The sequence below is a fragment of the Botryllus schlosseri genome, chromosome 3 (assembly GCF_051294905.1).
Source record: "Botryllus schlosseri isolate E-star chromosome 3, Bs_hap1, whole genome shotgun sequence".
Lineage (NCBI taxonomy): Eukaryota > Metazoa > Chordata > Ascidiacea > Stolidobranchia > Styelidae > Botryllus > Botryllus schlosseri.
The window spans coordinates 16,350,199-16,367,625 of NC_137238.1; positions in this window are offsets into that span (position 1 = coordinate 16,350,199).

The window sequence follows — 17,427 nt, forward strand, 5'->3', positions numbered from 1 at the left end:
ACCAAGCTGCAGCAAACCTTTGGTGCCTCGTTGACACGGAAAAGTACAGTGTTGTATGCGCATCAGCTATGAAGATTGCAAGCGTGTTTGGTTCAACTTATCGTTGTGCATTAGCCTTTTCGGACACGAACTTCATCAAAAACGAACACAGAACCCCCTCACTAAAGCACATCTTGAACACTCACTCAGAGTTGCAGTGTCAAGTTACATACCAGAGTACATTGCACTAGTTGATAGCATGCAATGTATGGCTTCTCACTGACTGATACAGAAACAGATAACATGATGTCATGTCTAAAGTGTGACATGATTTATTTTAAAATTTGAGTTGACTGTTGTTGTATAAGAATTTATACAAACATGGTGAGAAGTAATTTATGATTTCCTAAACAATCTTAGTGGTTGACTAGTTGAAATGAGATATTTTGATTTAAAAGACACTTTTAGAAGTTTTAACGCAATGTTATTCCTGCTCAGTGCTATGAATATCCAAGCGTAGATTCAGTATAGTACGGGTAAACGGCGGGGGTAAATGGTAGCCCGTCGCTTCAATCAGTACCCAAGAAGTAGATCTTGGTTGCAAAATGGTTGGTGGCACCTGCTATAAACGATTCCAATTGAAGTGACCGGTTGCCTTGGTGCGGAAACTATATTGGTTTTACCCGAGTGCATTTTATATTTCATTACGAAAGGTCAATATTGGCATGCATTGACATGCACATTAGTCAAGTATATTGTAAAATTGAAAGGATTGGGACAGTGGCTCTTAAAATTTTAGACAGCGACCCACGTCTGAGTTTATATGGCATCTCGCGACCCAAGCCACAGACAGTAAAAATAATACTTTTTAATACTAGTATGCTGCGTTTGCAAGGGCATGTATGACATGGAGATCCCGAACACAACTGTTGTACGCAACGCATATTTGTTCAACATCTGATGAACGCGATTTCAAATTGTGGTGCATTTTTACTCCGCATTTATCCTGCATTTATACTAATTACCCCTCAAATTGCAAGGAAGGGACTATTCTGTGCTGACTATTTCGACGACAGGGCATATGAATATCTAAGCCAGGTTTTGACCAATCATGTTACTGTCAAATTTGGCAAAGCTTTTATCACCGCTAACCTTTTTAGCGTTATCTTTGTCCAGCCGTATTACAGCCAAAACTTCAGGTGTTCATGTGTCCCAGTACAGAATGGTTGGCCTCGAATCACCTCTGTACATTGTCCATGCACCTGATCACTGCTCACCCCAACACTAAGGTATCCAAACGGTTTCCAACGGTTTTTTCCATACAAACCAATGTTGGACAAATCTTATCATGTATACATTCCAAGTTGAGTGCTTATAAAGGTCGACACAGTTTCACGATCAAGCCATATCTTGGTAACAACTTTTCACGTGTCTGGCTTGTTGGCTGATCTACCCAACAAAGTGACCACGGACATGTAGGCCTACATACTGTATGCAGAAATTCGCACGAAGAAAATTTTGTTGCAAGAAATTCAAGAAATTTTACACAAATAGTAAAAGATCGAACTGGTGCTGTTGCAATCCAAAATCCCTTCTCGGCACTTACTGTAAGAACCCCTAACAACCGATTCGGATATCTGTTGAAATCGAAATTACCATGAAAATTATTTCGAATTGAAAGCTCGCTGAGACGTTACTGCCGCTGGCTAACCATAAATATAGCCTACCTCAGACTTATACCGCGGAATAAATAAAGCACCCTACAACATATTTATCCAAATTATGCATGCGCATACAGTAACGTAGGAAGGAATCAACGTATAGGCACGTGGGAATTATGACCGCGATATAATTCTAAGTTAGGTAATATTTTCATGTAGCCTACCACCCATATCGACCCTTTGGGTATGAATACACACTCTTTTCGCTAAGAGTGAACAATGATAACCAGTCGCATATTCAACGATGCAATGAAGCGATATTGTCTTCCACACCGGCTTATGCAATAGCGCAAATAAAACTCTACGTTACACACACGTGTACTTCCAACGTGCTAACTTACTCTAGTATATTTCTCTATATGCTGTAATATCAAATCAATAAAATCCCTTGCTATAGCTATATATAAATATCATCCCAATCACCTATTCAACATCACCTCAACCATCTGCAAACGGTAAATGATCTCAACGAGCGTTGCATGACGATTTATACTTTTTCCTACCAAGTCTTCACACTTGGTTAAATGAAATGGACATTTTCGCACTAACAGCTGGCTGGACGCATACGATCGCAGTTCCAAAGATTCGTCGATCCTGTTTGCTTTCATCCTGAGATAATCCGCCGAATTCGCAGTTTCTGCACATCATTAACTAAAATACTGCGAAGAGTGCGAACATTGCGTCGTATATTTTCACAATAATAGTTTCTTGTTGTCAGTGGTCAGCGAACTCTAGTTGTCTGGACACGCGAGGCGCGAAAACAATACTATATTCAAGGTCAAATTCCGTCAATGAGAATTGAATTGCATATATATTGTCAAATTTTAAACTAATCTCAGCCCACGTGCAGGGATGTACCGTCAGTACTGACGGAAGCGGTGTAGTAATAAGATTTACAGCCCGCAATTGATGTTTTACATCAGGGGTCGGCAACCTTTTGCTAGTCGCGGGCCAAATTTCGAGTGTGCAACTGTTTGGCGGGCCGGAATTTTTCTTAATACTATATTTTACGCTTACTTCGGTATATTATCCTACATTGCTGCAATCTTTATCATACCAATCATAAAACACATGTATTTACAATTCAACAACGCAGAATAAAGGTGACAATTGACGCAGCTTGCTTTGTGAAAGGTTTTCAAGTTCTGATAACAAGTCAGATGAAGCAAGAATCAGACCATATTCGAAATGGGCGTCCGAAATACGTGATCTTAGCTTGCTCTTCGTGAATTTTATTGTTCAAAACTATTGCTCACATGCGTACGTGCTACCAAAAATCGATGCAATGTCTTCTGCATTGTTGGACAAGCTGGGATAAAGATAAATTTCAAGAACGTACCCTTTATCAAAGTCATGCAGCGATATGCTCTTTGTATTAAATTTGTCATTCAATCCAACTGCATCGCATTTCAAAAAGGCCCATTTGAAATTTTCAGGCAATGCTATTGGCGTCCACATTAAATGGAATTTATTTTGTATAGAAGGAAAGTCGGTAAAGCGGGTGAATATTCAGTAATTAAATTTCGTATCACAGTTACAAATATAGCGTTGGTACTAGGTTTTCTCTCCTCCAGTATAGGAAAGTGAGCATAATTTTCTTCGTACTGTTGAAATTCCCCGAGACGCAGATTTGTTTCGAATGCGCCTCAACATCTCATGTATTCAGTAGTTTTACCCCCGAAGTTGCAAATTCAATTTGTTCAGATGTGACGTTAAATGTACCAGGAGAGCAAGATTAGATACCCATTTTCGATTATAAGATTATGAGTCGGCGATATTTGTATTTTCGAGGAAAGGTGCTATTTCATTTCTCAGTTCATAGACTCGTGCAAGCATAGCTGCTCGACATAATGCGCGAACATGGCAGATATACATTGCATCGTTATATTGATTCTATGCTTCTAGTAATATTTGGCGTAACAAAGTTGGTGATTCAGTTTGTGAGACAAAATCATATTAACAGTTTTCATCATTGTGGCCAAAACACTTCAGGTTTTTTTGTCTTGGCGCACAATGCCTTTTGGGAATTAAACTATGGATAACTTACCTACGTAGGCTAGTTATCTGTAATTAAACAGTGTAAGTTTGAGATTTTGTCATTGCGTCTGAGCTGTTCCAAGCGATTTTGAAGCAGAGGAAGGACACCTTTATTGTCTCATCCCATCGGTAAACCCGTTAAAAAAGTATGGTACACTTTCGCTTGCGAGATACACCCGATTGATAAGCACTGATCTATTCTACTCTAAACAGACAATCTTCATCTCCTACTTTAACCGCCTTCGTTTTATGGCGTTATAACAGACTAATACGATGTAGGAAACTTATATCGTAGCAATACCGCATTCTTTCCAAGCAGTGCGGCACTGCAGATTGAAAAGCATTGTGAAACGGCGGGCCGTATTCGTGTGGTAACTAATTATTATGTCGCGGGCCGGACGATTTCGCTTGGCGGGCCGGATCCGGCCCGCGGGCCGTAGGTTGCCGACCCTTGTTTTACATCTTCGGGTGGGCCCGTTGTTATCAATTTATCAGTTGTGTATTGTTGTCTCGTCACCTCCCGTCTGCTATATTATAGTTTAAAGCAGGGGTGTAAAACCTGCGGCCGTAGAATGAAATATGAGCGTCCGACTAGAACAACCGATTCGGATATCTGTTTAAATGGAACTTCTATCCACCACGAAAATTATGTCGAAATGAAAGCTCGCTGAGAAGTTACTGCCGCGTGCTAGCTATTGTGACGCATTTACATATGATCATTTTAAAAACCTGATATTTTTCTGATGGATAGTCACTCTGCTGCCAACTCGCCAGGATCTTGTCATTTCAACGACAATGAGGGAGCGGAATTTATGAAAATGCAACAAAGTTTCATGATAATCCCACTCCTCGAAAATGGGTGAGGGCTGAAGAAGTGAATTGACACAACGATCTAATCTAGATAGATTCCAAATCAGATAGTGAGGATTTTTTGTGTGCAGCGTAGATTTTATGCGCGCAGAGCCGTGTCAGCACTGCGCAATTCCGCACGTGCGCACCTGAGAGGGAACATTGGTCATGAATGTTTATTAACACCCGTATATTAGGGGTGCTATGCGAGTTCGGAAATACACGTTATAGTCGGTAAGAATGCATATATGATAATCAGACTACTCATTACTACACAGTTCAGGTTCCAGTGAATTCTGACGCAATACCATAGCGTAAAATGGATTTGACGATGCCCACAGTATTGTAAATCCACGATTCTGTCAGCTACGCAAAATCGTTAGGCTTTTAAATTCAATATCATAATTTGGAAGGCGTTCCAAAAAAAATTTATCGAATCCATCAGTATCACTACTCAGTACTCACGTACCAGTAGATTTTAATGCCGTAAACTTCTACTGAATTAAAAGTTGCCATTTTAAACAAAAGGTCAGAGGTTTAGCTGGGCTCCTCATCGTTGACCTCGCTGCGATTGCATTGTATGAAATGCCCAGAATGAAGGTGATCCGAGCCAAAAGTCGGCAGCTATGACTCAAGTTACGGACGCACATAAAACGAGAGAGACAGATGGTGGAAGAGCGCGTGAATGGAAAGTCGTCCGTAATTCGATTGAAGACGACCTCACAAAGAATTTATTTTACTGAACTTAACGTACGGGGCGCAAATGACCTCAGAGTTTAAAAGCGTCAATGTCGTGACACAAGCAAACAAACAAAAATAGAAGCATTTTCGCAACTATCTTAAATTGTCTAATTGCGACAGAACTCGGTACATGGCAGTGTTGGGATGACTCGAGTCATGACTTGACTCGAGTCGGACTCGAGTCACCTTTTTCGTATGAATTGACTTGACTCGAGTCACTTTGCAAAAATGACTTGACTTGACTTGACTCGACGCTTCAAAAATGCAGATTGACTCGTGACTCGAAGCAAAATTTACGAGTCAATTTCAAGTCATCAAGTAATCGATGTCGACTAGGTCGCCGTATCCTTATAAGTTCGGATTGTTGATCGATCACTCAATGATTGTACGTTTTACCGAGCCTCTATTAATAGATTGTTGCATCACTAATGAATTGATCTTTAACGCAATGATCGGAGCTTATAACTTAAGTTTTCGTAAACTTGCACACCCCAACCAACCCTCTTGCGTGCTATAAATCGAACGAATATCGCACATACGTTTATAATTGTATATCATGGTTATATATGTGGGTAGGGTATTGCTCCATATCATTTTATTGAACTTTCTGATGCTTCATATGCTATCCTATATTTTGGCTGATAATTATGGATCAGGGGTGGGCAGAGCTGGTTGACGAGTGGGTTGGGTGGGGTGGGAGTGTGGTGGGCAGAGCTCGTTGCCTTAAAAGAGTCACAACACGAAAATTTATATATACTAATTTATTCCGTCACAAGGAGATGCTGGGTATCGAATGACGTTTATTATTGTGTGGTATAAGACGATGTGTCTCCACCAAGGCTGCAAGGTGTTTGGAATCGAACTGATATGACGTCAAACAGTGCGGAGCTCGGTAATCAGAATACTCCGTAAATATGTATTTTTTGGGTAACTCTTGGCAATTAAGGTTTTGGTGCTTGTTTTCGTAATGAAGTTTAAATTCTAGGTTTGTGATTGTTATTGGGCGAAAATTGACGGAAAAGGCACTGTGGCTTACGTTCATTATCACCGAATGCACATTGCACACTCATTGAAGAGCCGCAATCAAAGACTCAAAGATCAGCATGCGGCTCGCGAGTCGCAGTTTTCCCACCCCTGTAATAGACTATGGCTATACCGCTATACTTGCGCAGTTTGACATTTCTACGTATGCATGAGCGATAGAGCGCCTTCTTTATTCGTTCCTCGATTCAGAATAAATGGGCCTCCCATCTGTATTCAAAACAGTTAGCAAAATGCAATGACTTTGAATCACGTATCGTACTTTGAAAATTCAACTTGACTCGACTAGTGACTTGACTCGTGACTTGACTTGACTTGACTCGACTTGACTCTAGTCACCTCCAAAAATCGGGTGACTTGACTTGACTCGAGTCACCTATGAAAATCGAGTGACTTGACTTGACTCGAGTCAAAATCTGCAATGACTCTAGATGACTCGTGACTCGAAGGTCGTGACTTGATCCCAACACTGGTACATGGTTCAATATTCGTATATATATATAGTCCGCAGTTACTGTGATGGTTATTCCGTGCGGTTGTTATGGCGATTTCATCTTTTAAATATAATTCGATTTTGTCCAAAATCGACTTTCTACTTATCAAATCCTGAAGTGAGAAAGGTATATAATTTTATCCTAAACAACTGCCCAATTGCTGAAGCAGTAGTGAAAATATAGTCTAAAGCAGAGTTTTCAAACTCATGCGTCGTGGGTAGGGCTGGGCAAAATTGAGTACCTGAGTGATTCGATTCTGAATCACGTAAAATGCTTCGAGTCGAGTCGAGTAATCGAGTATCACTCATTATGACGTCATAACAGAATGTAATATGTCAAAGTTCAAATACATATCTTTTACGCGACCACGAAAAATATAATGCCTGTTATCCATTACATTAAAAATACCTTAGTATTTTTTCGACGACAACGATTTCATTGCAATTGGTGACAATGCTGTGGGAAGATCATGACTTCGGAAATGTGCTATTTCTAGTAGCGTTCGTAGCTTTGTACTATATGTTTCGTATGCTACGATGCGGCCAATCAAGGTTTCAAGTTATCAATAGCGAAAATTAGTATTGAAAATACGATTCTCTTTGACAAATTACCTTTCAGTGGCGAGGAGCGTATAATTTCAGTACTCGAAAAAATCGTGTTTTAGTACTCGACTCGAATCATTAAAATTAATACTCGATTCAGATTCGAGTACTCGAATCATTGTGTCCAGCCCTAGTCGTGGGCCGGATTCAACTATATTCAGATCGCTCGCGGGCCCTTCAAATGATCCAAATTGTTACCTCAAAATTCATGCACTTGTTTTTCATTTTATTTTCAAGCTTATACACATAATAGTATATTACATTATATCACGAATTGGGGTTGTATTCAAGCAACACCTTTATTCGCAATCACGGAATTGACAAAAATACGGTTGGCCAGTCGAGTGCGGTTATATGCTGCTAAACCAGTGGCTGTCACGACGATATGAGTTGGCATATTTCTATTGTCCTTTTGTTTTAGTCGTAATCTGACGCTGGCTTTGCGTATGCTTATATTTCTTCGTTCAATTTTCCATAAAACTCTGAACTCAGTGTGCACATTTTCGCCTCCTCGTAATAAGGCGTCGATGTCAGCGACTTGCATCTAATGAAACCACGAACACCTTGCATCAGGTGGTTAATGCCGCCTATAAACATACTGTTTTGTGAGATAATCATTTACCGGGTGTATTTCTTGCTAAAATTCTCAACATTCGTTAGAAATGCGATGGATATTAAAAGCATTGTACAACTCAGCATTGCTTAGCTATAGCCGCATGTTCGAAGCCCCTGGGCTAAGGCATATCCACTCGTGTAAGTAGTGCAAGCTTCACTTCAATACGTTACCGCGGCATTGAAGGAAAGCATTCAATATGCGACGTGTGCCCGTGAAAATGCCCCAAAATAGACCTGCAGTGAATGACACGATCGTATCTTATGCGAAATGTCATAGCTGCTGAGAATTCAAGCCAAGCAAATTCCGTTCGAAGCCATAACTATATATCCCGGCATCCGCTACGAAGACGGGTAAGTTGATTACGAATTGTATTTTCGTATGGCGGATTACTAAATCTTTGATTTACATTCACGCACAACTGGTTCTCATAATGATAGATTAATCACGAAACCATTTATTACTTGACATTTAATAGTTAACCTTGAATTAATTTATGACGCTATTAAAACAGTTTAGGGTATATTTCCACCTGTGTACCGCCCCTGATATACGGATGGTCTGAGTATAAAGTATACACCTATGTCACATGAAAGCAGAACTTAAATTAAACGTATACCGCGATATAAATCGAGTACAACATTTTAATTTAATTTTAACGTAGGATTTATGACCGCAATATAATTCTGAGTTCGGATCTGTTTTCGTGTACCACCTTTTTCAGCATTCGATTGTGAATACACACTCTTTTTGTTAAGAGTGAGCAATAATACCCATCCGCATATTCAACGATGCTATGAAGCTATATTGTATACAACACCGTGCTTTCGTGATAGCGTAAATAAAACTCCACGTTACACACGCCTATACTTTCAACGTGCAAACTTGTACTGGTATGCTTCTTTATATGCTGTGATACCATATTAATGAAAATCCCTTGCGATAGCTGTATACAAATATCATACGTATCATCTGTGCAATATTAGCTCAACCACCCGCAAACGGTAAATGATCTCAGCGTGTGTTTCAAGGCGATTTATACTCATGCCTATCAGTTCTTCACAATTGGTTGAATGAAATGGACATTCTAGCACTAACAGCTGTCTGGACGCATATGACCGGAATATCAAAGATTTATCGATGGTGTTTGCTATCATCCTGAGACAGTCCGCTGACTTCGCAGTCGCTGCACATCATAAACTAAAATAGTGCGAAAGTTGCCATCAGTTCGTCGTGTGTTTTCACGATAATGGTTTTTTGTTATCAGTGGTCAGCGAACTATTGTTGTCTGGACGCGTGAGACGCGAATAATAATAACATACTCACGGTCAAATTCAGTCAATGTAATTTGAATTGAATATATTATTGTCAAATTTTAAAGTACTCTCAGCGCACGTGCTCAGATTTACCGTTAGTACTAACGGAAGTGGTGTCTTATTAAAATTTAGCGCCCGTGAATATTATGTTTACATCTGCAGGTGGGCCCGTTGTTATCAATTAATCAGTTGTGTATTGTTATGTCGTCACCTACCGTCTGATATAATATGTTCAAAAGCTAACATGCTTATCACGCTGTCAGCATTGTGTGTCCTGAAGTTCAATCAAAAGCAGATTCAACAAATCTGTAAGGAGATCACTGCTCAACTCTCCATCCTGTTCAAAGAATCGGAGCAATCGACTTTTCTACCTAGTTTTGAAAATTGTTTATTGAGGTTGACCAACTTATGAAATCTCGCCAATGCTTCTGACGCCTGTACGATATTATCAAATTACTGATTGGTTATTTTTTCTTCATCCTCACTATATAATCAAATACCAATATTGGAATTTGATTTCTAATCCCGATTCTATATAGTGTAGCGCGTGACTGGAATGAGTTGTTGGCTGCGGCCCGAGAGCTAAAATGTTTACCCACCCCTGACACATAGCTGAAATTCGGTAATGGAGTGACCACATCATTGATTACAATATGATATTGTCCAATTGAACAGGACGGTCGTCGAATTTAACAATCCGTATAACGTGTAATAATTATGCAGTATGGTAAGATTTCACAGTGTAACGTTTACTGCAATGCGGTGTGCAACTTTGACTGTTTCCGCGGCATGCTGCATTCCAAGCTCCTTAATATAGCGATATATTGAAGATGAATATTCATGAACAACACAACTCGTCCGGTCGAAAGACTTTTATTGTTTAGTTTCCATACCATATAGTTGCTCCATGAAACAGCAACCTACTATTTGACGCAGAGTTCATAACATAAAACTATCCGTAGTTGAAAATCACAAGTCACCAGCAGAACATGATAAAATATGTTAAAAATGGGCATGCATGGCACCACATTAACAAGAAATAGTAAATAATTCAGCGATGAAAACACATTATTCATTACAGAGTGCGGAGGAAGTCGCTGTGTCCAAAATCAAGCTGGCCACACAATGAGCAATCTGTTTTATTCTCTGTGACTTCCTTCGAGACTGTGTGGTGTCTTGGAAGATTCAGTTTTGTGGCTGAGAGTGACTTCATTAGGTTACAATATGCAAGTGTAAATAAATGGTGCTGGTAAATGCGACACTGTACAATAGCTGTAACACGACAGTTCCATGGAAAATGGTGCTGTGATATCTGAATAGAGATATGATATTAATGACACGTGAAATATACCGTAGTTACTGACGAACACATTTATTGTCCGAACTACTTCGAGACATTAAAATAATTTGACAGGTAGAATCCTTTCCATTTTAGCTATGTGCAACAGCACAGCTAACTATTTCGGAAGGTAACTGAAATTTTTAGTCAGTCTTACTAATGTTAATTGGCCAAACGAATTAGTAAATTGTTAGTGACCAACACATATTTTAATAACGGCATGATATCCATAGAATGCAGTGGGCAACCTTAAAGCAATAAATCTGTGTTTGGATTTTTCAATTTAAAATAATTTTAACACATTTGTTGCAGCCATTATTCCTTGCTGACAAAAGATGTGTCTTCTTAAGCAACCTTTCTAAAGGAATAATGTTGCACATATTTCGTAATCAAATTGTTTTATGGCGTAAATGCGTAGCCTTTCATATCTTGAATTAGTATTTTGACGTAATTCCATGTTGCATATATCGCAACCATGCGGCTTAGTTTCGGCGCGGCTTCACATTTGTAATTATTATATCGATATGAATAAGTCGATATTTGCAATATATTTGTTGCTGGAAATGACTTTGAAAAGGCTATCTTCCATATGAAATCGATACTAATTAAGATCGGCGTGGATATCGTTGCGAAATTTTAGCCGTAGGCCAACTTGTCACGAAACACCATCCCGCGTAATTCCCATTTAAATTATCTGACGTCCGAATGAATAAGTAGGTGTCTTTTTCCATTGTCTTGGTTACGAAACTTCTACGTGGCATTGACGCTGTTTTATCTCACTGTGACTATTCAAGTGCGTATCTAAACCGCTTTTTCGCCAAAACTCTATCCCGCACAGATGACATATATAATATTTCAGGCCAGTGTGGATTTTCATGTGATTCTTCATATCTGCATTTCTAATAAATTCCTTGGCACAGATTTCGCAGGAGAAGTTTTAGATACCGAGATGAACAAGAAGATGCTGTTTAAAACGGTATTGGTCGAGGAAGCTCAAGTTACAAACATCACATCGATATGGTTGGTCCCCACTGTGGACATATACGTGCAACTTTAGCTGGTACTTCGTCCGATACTCCTTCCCGCATATTTCACATTTATATCCCTTCAAATCCGAATCAATAAGGCAGTGCCTTTTCAAGTTACAGCGTGCATGAAACTCGTTACTGCATATTTCGCATAGATATTTTTTGACGTCGTTGTGAATCGCTGAATGACTTCTCAAAAGCCTCTTCTTGTGAAATTCTTTTCCGCACACCTCACACGCATTTTTTCTCTCCACCCTCCGAAATTTCTTCCGCTTTTCCACATCCGCATCACTGGCAATATTCTTCCTCCATCCACCACGAGAATTCTCTCCTATGTACGTACGGCTCTGTGCAGTCTTCATATCGTATGACACGATCGATTTTGATAGCGATCCTTTAAAAACTCTGATTCGGGATACCAACAATATCTCGCAATTTTATATATTATGGCAAAGTTATCATGTATAATTGTGTCAATTCTGAAAAAATAAGTCACGTTGCTAAGCACATCTAAAAGATGTAAAACACACCAAGTATTTGGGGTAAGATTCAAGTCCCTGAACTGTAATTATCTTTTACTCTTGTAGCCTACTCTCATGCTGTATCAGCGATGTTGCAGTGCCCGGCATTAGAATCCACAAAAAAGGTCATAAAAGCACTGTATATCGGATATATCCTATTATTATCGACCAGTAACAACAACAAAAACAACAACAACAACTGCTATCCTATTTGAATAGCTTTCTGCTGGTACAGAACTTCAATGGAGAACGGAATGGTATTCATATAGAAATGAACCTGCATATTTTCGGCTGACACTCGTCAGGGATAATCGTCAGCAAGTATAGTAGAGATTGGAAAGAACAATGTGTTATGTATGTTGTGATATGATTTTTGATATACAATGTTCTTTCCAATTCTCTACTACTTTCTTACGATTACTCTTGACGAGTATCAGCCTCAAATATTCGGGATCTTAGGGCAAGTACGCACGTCTGATCTATGACCGCGATATAATTCTTAGTTACGTTACTTTTTCGTGTACAGCTACCAGCCTTTCCTGCCTTGCGATGTGACTGCACATTTTTTTCGCTGAGAATTAATAATGATACGTCGACGCTCATTCAACGATGTAATAAAGCGATATTATCATCAACACCCTGCTTCGACAATGGCGTATTAAAACTCAACGCTACATTCGCTTACGTTACATACGCTTGTACTTTCAACGTTATATTATCCATAGTATACTACTATGTGTGCTGCGGTATGATAATAATAAAATTCTTTCCGGTATCTGTAAATAAATATCATTATATTCATCTGCGCAATATTGCCTCAACTATCCGCAAACGGTAAATGATCTCAGCGAGTGTTGTAATGCGATTTATACTTTTGCCTATCAACTGTTCGCAGTTGGTTGAATGCAATAGACATTTTCGCACCAACAGCTGGCTGGAGAAATATAAGGACGCATAATATCGCAGCTCCAAAGATTTGTCGATGCTCTTTCTCTTCATCTTGAGATAATCCACCGACTTCACAGTTTATGCACGTCATAAAAGATAGTGCGAATATCATAAAGTTACTTTATCCGGAAGAATGCGTCTTATCAACACCGTTATTCGCCTGTCGTCTAGTGCAACTTTGAATCCAGCCAAACAGGTGTCACCAAGCTTAACAGATTGGAATCAAATGATTCGCGTTCTCCCCGATACGCCCTACTTCATGATATTGACCCTAGGTTCAATGCTTTATTTATGCTCCAATAGCCGGGAGCAGGCTATTCTTATAACTAAGGTTACATTTGAAACGAATATCAGTTTCAACCAAACATGTTCAAAACATTTTTTGATTAGTTTTTTTTTCATCCATTACGTCACGGGCATTGGATGTGCCGCCAGAGTGAATTATATTCGGCCATTGAAATTATAGGTTAAATATGTCTCCTTGCCCGTCTTAAATGGACAAAAACTATCTTTGACCAAGACTATATTGGTCGTTATGCGGGACTTTACGGCCGGCCGTCATCATCAATAATACAGTCATTCCTATATCTATGTGCTATAACTGGTAATCGATGACGATTTCGAGGGTTACAATCACTTCATATCATTTACGTCGACTATATCAGGTGAAAATTGTCCGTAGGCTCATAGTTCCTGTTTTTATCTAAACTATTTACACACTTACGGAATAATTATGCTACTTAAAAAAAATTATTAAAAAGGCATTTGTTTAAAACGCTGTTAAACTGTATACATGTCCATTTCCGGTGAATTCCTAAATACTCTATCTATTTACATTGCCTTACTATACACTTGAAAGGGAACCGACCACGCCGTCGAAATTAGTAATGTCTGTCGCACTGAAGACCGCTCATCATTCATTGATCACCACCAAGCTAAATTTCTTGCACATATAATTCGAAAACCTGATGACAGTGTCGTGAAGTCAATAACCTTTGAAGATGAAAGGAGAACCAAAAAAGGAAGACCCTCTGCAACGCTGATGAACAATGTCCTTAATCGGAACGACACCGACATATTTGAAATCTGTGATGCTATATCTTTTTCGATGGATACTCCCATCTCCTCGGTGATGGTGCTCTTAGTCTGAACGCAGACAGAGCTAGAATATATCTATACGCACCGAAATCGCGAAATAGTAACACAAATGAATTCAGTTAATAATACTAGTTGCTAACACAGACTGCTATCAAACATTTATCCGTTCTCAGCCCATGTGCTCTGATTCACCAGCGGAGTTGGTGGAGGGGGTGTTTTCGAAAAGTTAGGGTAAGTTATAAATGATGATGCGTCTTAGGGTGGACAATTGTTTAGTAATTTTGTTCCATGCTGTTATTTCTTGACCTCCCGTCAGGAGTGTCGGTATGCTATAGCGCAGTGGTCGGGAACCTTTTTTGTCCGAAGAGCCATATTGACCCTATATTTTCCATCTTAACTCCCAAAGAGCCATATATTTAAATCAACTACTACGTCACAATTGAAAAATCGTGTCGTCATGTTAGCGCAAAATTCGAATTCACTATACATGGGATTCATCGTTTGCACCGTATTTTATCTGTAAAAACTCGTACTAATCATGCTGGTTGCTTTATTTGAGTAATGAGTATGCGAAACTTGAGTCGCATAGATCTTTCGCAAGTTATATATTCTTAATTGTATTGCACTGAGAGGTGAATGATATTTTTCTAAGCTTAAGACAATTACCATTTAGATTTCCAGCAGACGTAGACAACAACAAACCTATGAAACTACTTTTTACACGCTTTTTTACAGGTAATGCGTCTTTTGGTGATGTATGGTATTCGTGGTGGCTTCGTAGTGTGATTAGTTCGGTTAAGCTGCATACAAAATTGAGACTTTCGTCGGTTATACGAGATCGTAGGTTCGTCTTGGTGATATTGTCAAATCGACATCAGGGTTTGTCATAGTCAATCAGTGACGTGCGGTGAGGTTCCTGGCGGGTGAGGCACAGACCCCCCCCCCACACACACACACACACAAACATGCACGCACGCACGTAAAGTACCTGACAAAGAGACCCAAAATGTGAATAACATCAGCTACGGGTATAGAGAGCATTTTCTTTGCACACTGATAGCCGTTGCAGTTCCACATCATACAATACATGTACTCGTGGTCACTATTGTGCTAAATGGGCAAGTTTAGACGGATAATAATTACTATATCTTCAAGTACCGGTATAAATTATTCGAAGCGCTTGAAAATAGCATCCTCATTTACACATATTTTTTTCAGTAAAAAGCACCAGGTTTGCCGCATTTCGAAAGAAAATACACTGTGACACTAGGTCAAGTCAAAATACATTAGATCTAGTGTAAAAACACTAGGAGTGACACCACTGACCATGACCACAAACAACGACAACGCATGCTATGTAAGTATAGCTATCACATACCACAATTAAGGGTTATAGGTATTGCAGTTAAACACAGCATAATGGCCACAAATAACGACAATGCAGCCTATGCAAGTAGCTATCTATCACATACCACCATTTCACGTAGCCATGGATGGAACTACATAACAGCTACATAAGTAAGGGGATGTATTTGCTCCTCATTATGTATTGGCCGTCGCTACTATATAATTCCTACAAGACTCTTGTATTCGGAAATCGATAGCGCGTTTCACTGTGCTGCGATTGTCCAATTGTTAGCGAATAGTGCATGAGGCAAATTCGTTTGTGCCTCACCTGGGCATTGTTTCTCTGCGATGGCATTGTTTGTAATAAAGTCGAATGTCACCTTCCTTGGCGATTTTGGGAGGGTTCTGGTGCTCTGACACTGTTAAATTTGGATTTTCGGAATCAGTGTGACGATAGCATTTGATTGATACCAGTTATTATGAATTCCGATCTATTTATGATGAATTGCATTGCGCAGGTGAGGCACGACCCGCCCGTGCCTCACCTATGTGTCTCACTTCTCCTGTATTTTTGAATAATAATTATGCAAATCGATGATGTTGGGTGAAAAAATGTTCAAATTTAGTTATTTATGAGCATCGATGTAAAATATCAATAATCATCAACTAATATGGAGTGTTTTAATAATTTTCACTTACTCATCCTGACGACAGTTGAGGCACTGCCTCACCTGCCTCATTGGACCGCACGTCACTGTAGGCAATCATCTATTGATGTGCAGAATGAAATTAGATAAAAACTACGATTTTTTTCTTACCAAGTGAAATATCCAATGGCAAATACAGTAATTACGGACTTTTTTAGGGGTATAAGTATCTTCTGAACAAGAGCCAATCTGGCGAAACTAATGTGATATTCGTATTCAGCAACCTCGAAAACCCCCAGAAACGGCTCTCAGATGTACTGCCCACTTTTTTCATCTTATAGACCAGTGTAATAATCGAATGTAATTGTCACACCGATTTCGATTCGACTTCTCAATTCTCAAAGTATTCGGCGGTGAGACAACGTTGTGCCACACGCCTACATTTGAACAGCAACTACAAAGCTACGTTGTCAATCAAGAACGTGGATAACTAAGACGTTGTTTGTAATTTGAATTTGTAAATGTGAATGTCACTTCCACGGCAGTTTATTTCTCGCCGTAGATCAGGAAGACAATGTATATTTGAAAACTGCATTGTCATACAGGCGTCGCGTTGTCTGCTATTCTAATTGATCAATCGACGCATCGTGCAAGCCGAGATTTCGTGGCGGGTACATTGAAATTCGGGAGTGTATTGGTCGGAGGCGAGACAACTTAAATTTGAGAATTTTGAAAAGGGGGTCCGAGCCCCTAACCGTGACTAAGCCACTGTATTAACCTCTCAAATACATGTTTATACTGCCACAAGAATAATTATACTGGTCATGCTGAAGATTTAATAACAAGTTGCTGCTATATTGATAAATTATACACAAAAAAAAAATTTCGCAAAGAGCCATACTTTATGCCCAAAACAGCCATATATGGCTCGCGAGCCATAGGGCCCGACCACCGCTATAGCGGAACGATATCGGAATCACCCAACCGTAACAGAAAAAAAATTCTTTGATGCGGAACACGCGATTCCAAGTTCGTATTTCTATATGTGGGAGCATCATTTTTCTCTCCGGTTTGCATCGGTTTCAAAACCGTGGGGGGCGATAGTA